The sequence below is a fragment of the Oreochromis niloticus genome, linkage group LG3 (genome assembly GCF_001858045.2).
Source record: "Oreochromis niloticus isolate F11D_XX linkage group LG3, O_niloticus_UMD_NMBU, whole genome shotgun sequence".
NCBI lineage: Eukaryota > Metazoa > Chordata > Actinopteri > Cichliformes > Cichlidae > Oreochromis > Oreochromis niloticus.
The window spans coordinates 68,918,212-68,923,838 of record NC_031967.2 but is presented as its reverse complement, the minus strand read 5'-3'; the positions used below and the strand labels follow the sequence as shown (position 1 = coordinate 68,923,838).

General features: G+C 40.1%; 1 long non-coding RNA gene across 1 annotated transcript; it reads left to right on the top strand.

The window, feature by feature from the left end:
• The first annotated feature begins 302 nt into the window (after positions 1–302).
• LOC102083213 (uncharacterized) lies at positions 303–2,617 on the top strand. Its single transcript, XR_267894.3, has 3 exons — positions 303–336; positions 481–632; positions 2,276–2,617. It is a non-coding gene; the product is annotated as an uncharacterized LOC102083213 (long non-coding RNA).
• Positions 2,618–5,627: the final 3,010 nt, after the last annotated feature.

The following is a 5,627-nucleotide window of genomic DNA, read 5'->3' as shown; positions in this document are numbered from 1 at the left end:
TGTGTAATTTAAGTGATCTAAGTAGCTCTATTTTGGAAGTTCAGTTCATGCTAGACATGTGCTTTGGAGTTTGTACGCGTTTTCTCTCTAGGGGCCACCGCATATATTTATATATAAATAAAACCACTTTTTTTTACATTAGTAATTTCTTTTGTGCATAATTTTATATTATTGTTAATAATAAATTAATTAAAGCAACAAAACAACCTTAAGAGCCGGTTTGGAGCCGAAAGAGCCGGATCTTTTTAGTGAGCTGAACCGAAAGAGCCGGTTCTCTAAAAAGAGCCGGAAATCCCATCACTAGTCAGCGTCCATCACACTGGAAATGATACAGAGGTAAATACTTTACACCATTAAAGCTTACACCATTTAAGAATGAAATATATGTGATAGCTTGACTACAGTTGCAGAAACATATAGGTGATTGCTGTAATGTATGTTTTAATTTTGAAATTAGCGCAACCTTTTTTCCGTTAAAAGGTTCTTTGTGAGGATCCAGACATGGGAACAAAATGCCCTGCAAAACTTGGTACAAGCCGCAAGACAGGTCGTGTCGTAAAGAGGAAGGTTACAAGCATCAGCCCTCGGATCACCACCTTCCTCCAGCGGCTCTCTGGAGGACTTCCAACTAGGTAAGAATACAGAGATGATAATATCTTTTACATAGCTGATAATTATATACAGTTAAGCCCATAATTATTCATACCCCTGCCAAATTTTGACTTAAAGTTACTTTTGTTCAACAAGCAAGTTATTTTTTGAGCAGAAATGACACAGGTGTCTCTCCAAAGATAATAAGACGATGTACAAGAGGCATTGTGGAAAAAAATATTTCTCAGGTTTTATTTATATTTTAGCAAAAAGTATCATGTCCAGAATTATTCATACCCTTTTCAATAATCAATAGAAAAAAGCCTTTATTGGCTATTACAGCAATCAAACGCTTCCTATAATTGCAGTCCAGCTTTTTGCATGTCTCCACAGGCATTTTTGCCCATTCATCTTTAGCAATGAGCTCCAAATCTTTCAGGTTGGAGGGTCTTCTTGCCATCACCCTGATCTTTAGCTCCCTCCACAGATTCTCAATTGGATTCAAGTCAGGACTCTGGCTAGGCCACTGCAAAACGTTAATGTTGTTGTCTGCTAACCATTTCTTCACCACGTTTGCTGTATGTTTTGGGTCATTGTCGTGCTAAAGTGTCCACTGGTTCCAAAGGCCAAGTTTTTCTGCAGACTGCCTGATGTTGTTGTTGAGAATCTTCATGTATTGCTCTTTTTTCATGGTGCTGTTTACTGTGATTAGGTTCCATGGTCCATTGGCTAAAAAACACCCCCAAAGCATTAGGTTCCCACTACCATGTTTGACAGTGGGGATGGTGTTCTTTGGGTTGAAGGCTTCTCCATTTTTATGCCAAATGAAGGCAACATCATTGTGACCAAATAATTCAATTTTTGTTTCATCTGACCATAACACTGAAGACCAGAAATCTTCTTCTTTGTCCAGATGAGCATTTGCAAAGGCCAAATGAGCTTTGCATGCCTTAGAAGTGCCTGGAGAAGTGGCGTTTTCCTTGGTCTGCATCCGTGGAACCCAACAGTGTCCGTTGGACTGTCTGCCTTGAGACATTGCCACCAGCAGAGCCCAGATTCACCAGAATGGCCTTGGTGGTGATCCTTGGATTCTTTTTCACCTCTCTCACTATTCTCCTGGCCAGCACAGGTTTCACTTTTGGCTTCTGACAAAGTCCTCTGAGATTTTCCAGAGTGCGGAACATCTTGTATTTTTTAATAATACTTTGCACTGAAGCCACTGGAACTTGAAAACATTTGGATATGGCCTTGTAGCCCATTCCTCACTTGTGAGCAGCCACAATGCACAGCTGCAGGTCCTCACTGAGTTCCTTTGTCTTAGCCATGAATGTCCACAGACCACCTGCAGAGAGCTGCTGTTTTTCACCTGTTGAGTTGATCAAAACAGCTATCTCCAATTAATCAGGTTAATTAGGATGCTTTAGAACAGCTTTGACTATTTGGAATGGTATGGAACTTTGGATTTTCCCAGAGACTGTGACAGTTTGTAAAGGGTATGAATAATTCTGGACATGATACTTTTTGCTCAAATGTAAATAAAAGCTGAGAAATATTTTTTTTTCACAATGATGCGTCTTGTACATCATCTTATTATCTTTTGTGAGACGCCTGTGTCATTTCCAGTCAAAAAATAACTTGCTAGTTGAATAAGCAAACATGAATATTGATGATGTGTCTTTGACAGGTGGTGATGAAGACTACGTGAACCCGACCATCCTGGTAACGGAAATCTAAATCCCATGTCACTTTCTATTTCCTGAGACCCACTGATAATTATTATATTTTGTAAATGATTTTTGTTTTACAATTGTAATAGTTTATTTAATGTTCATGCTGGTGGGTTTGTCCTGTTTTTAGTGGAATGAAAAACTGTTTTCCTTAAAAAAATCAGACACAGAAAGGTGAAGGACTGTGTAGTTTTCATGTACGCTTCTATTTATTTTGGTTATTGACATTGTTTTTATTCAGTTGAAAAATGTTTTTCTTGTTAAAAAAAATTATCAACAATAAATGTTGGTTTAATTCACTATTCTGAGACTACTTTATTCAATTATATTGTTTTTTGTAAATGTTCTTATATTGAATATGAATGTTAATATTATTTTATATGCTGTAAAACACAATTACAGTCTAAACAAATTATACTGTACATAATTACAGTGTTATACCATAAACCACATTTGCAGTACAGTGATACTATAAAACTTAATCACGGTAAGTCTTTGTAACTGTAAACCACGTTTACAGTAACGCTGCATTACCACAAACAACATTTACAGTAAAGCTGTTATACTGTAATATATGTTTACAGTAAAGTGGTTGAACTGTAAAACATCACAACAGTAAAGATACTGTAGATCAGTAATTACAGTAACTTACTGGCAATAGTGTTGCCAGTAAGTTGCTGTAAAAATACAATAAAATGTCTAACAGTGTAATAACAGTAAACAATCACAGCAAGAAAACATCAGCAGAGTTCTTCAGTGACTTGGAGAAAACTGAGCTTTCTTCTCCACACTGAACCAGTGCATGTGCATTTTGGTCAAAGCCAGAGGTGGCAAAAGTACATATACTCAAGTAAAAGTTAAAAACTAAACGGTCTGAAAGGTACTCACGGTAAAAAGTATGTCCTTAAAGGCCAAATCTAACCCTTTTTGTACACAGGTAACTGAACCTTGTATTACATTAATGTAATAATAAAACAACATTAGAACATGAGAATACAAATATTATTTATAAAACATTTCCCATGTGTGGGACTAATAAAGGTTTATCTTATCTTATTACATTTTGAATTGTAATTCTAAATAAAGTGAAAGGGGTGAAAGAGAATTAAATAATTATTTTCTGTTGCCTACACTGTAGAGGTGGGGGGGGGGGGGGGGGGTAGGCTGTGATCACATGACCTGCTGTCAGCAGATGTTTCACAACCCATCCTGGCATTTCCTATACTGACAGTACACTGTTTATGCTGTCTTTATTCTAGACTGTATACAGTATGTATGGAGGTGCAATTCAGTAAATGAATCTCAGCCTCATTATCTAAATTCCTCTTGCTACATTTGATGTAACTTAACTGGCCATGAGCAGCAGAGTCACTGTGCCCCAGTCACACACAGTGCTTTACTTTAAATCCATCATATTTTTTTAATCTTGTACTAAGGTTGCATTGTTTTAATGTAACCTTTCAATAACACTGTCTACCCTTTGCATAACATGTCATAATATGAAACAAAACATAACGTCACATGTGCAGAACCAATATCTGTTTTAGAAACAAGACTGACATGTGAGCAGTCCTTACCTTTACATCTACATCTCTCTTTTCCACTAGTGGTGGGCGGATCGATCCAAATATCGATAGTATCGATCCCAAGTCGGCATCGGATCGATACTGGCCTGGTGAGATCGATTCTTTACTTTGAGTTCCGCTTGTTTGCTATGCTGTGCTTTCGGCGAAAACGAAAAAACCAGGTCGCTGGACTCACCGCTCCTGTGTCAGCGGAGAGCAAGCACACTTTGCTCCCTCTCCCACTCTTATGTTTTGGTTTTGCACTGACACGTCACGTGACTTAGACACTTTGGGGATTGTTAAGTTGTTTACATATTAATTATATTTTTTTTTTGTTGAGAATTTTAATTGTGATTTTTTGTATTATAGTTTATCAACAGTATTTATTTTTAATTTGTTTACTGGCTTGCGTGCACTTAAGATGAAAAAAAAAGAAAAAAGATAGCCACCACGGCAGACCCGATGGCATTTTCATGCTTCGCAGCATCATTTATTCTAACAATAATCACACAGTTGCTGTAACAATACATTCAATGGCTGCAGCTCTCCCGCTAGCAGCCGTACAGGTTTGGTGGTGGTGAAATCACGCCCTGCCACATACCCCCTCGCCCGCTTCACCTCACCCCGCGAGGAGGTGAGGGAATCGGCCCGGACCATCGGCGCCCCATGCCCCAGCCCAGCGACGGGGAAGTGTCCACTCTGGCGGTCGCCCGCGCCTCCAGCGGAAGCCCCGGAGCTGGCCTGATGGCCACCCATATGGCAAGCAGCGGGGGTGCAGCAGGCGTGGAAGTGAGCTGGGGCTCACAGGCACCTGGGCAGACGGCTGACATGCCGCCTTCAGGCGTGGCAGGACCCCCACGCTCCTCGACCTCCGTCTCCAGCTTGGCCGGTCCCGCTGGCGCGCCAACCTCCGGTTCACCTTGAGCCGCGCGCTGATCACACGGTAACAGTAGCCTACATTCAACGGCTGCAGCCCTCCTGCTGCCAGCTGTACACATCAACACCAAAAACAAAAACAGCACAAGCAGCGCACAGGTTTTAAGCCGGCGAGACATCATTGTAGATGGAGTGAAGGTGAGTCCAACTCACCTGCAGCAGCATAGCAGACCATGAGCCGCCACAATAATAAAATATTTTTTTATTTAATTATAAATAAATTATTTCTCCTAATTATGTCCTGGGTATCAAAGGAAACATCACAAAAAACACTTAAGTTCATGAAAATTAAATGCGATTTAGCAATTCAATGAGGCATCCACCTTATTTATTGAAAAGTATTGTATCGGCGATACTGGCCCGATTTTTACTTGGTATCGGATCGATACCAAAATATGCAGTATCGCACACCACTATTTTCAACTCCTGTCCTGTCTTTTCTTTCAACCACCTTCATCACAGATGAAAAAAATCTCACACTCTTTTCTTTCCCTGTGAAATACAGCAGCTGGACCTTTAGCTAGCAACACACTGGGATAGGCTTAAGTGGACCTGCAACCCTGAATTTGTTTTGGTTGAAGACAACAGTAGAGCCCTTACACAGTTCAGGCTGCACTGAAGAGTAAAAAGTAGTCACACAAACTCAGTTTCCGCTTTATAAATGTCCATCCCAACTTCCCAGCAAAATATAATAGATGAGAGTTAATTCAAGACTCACTGCACAGCATTTCACTTTAAGAAAGACAAGTATGGCTGACTAGATGTGTCGGCGTAGGGGAGACCGGGGATAGTTGTAACGTGGGTCAGT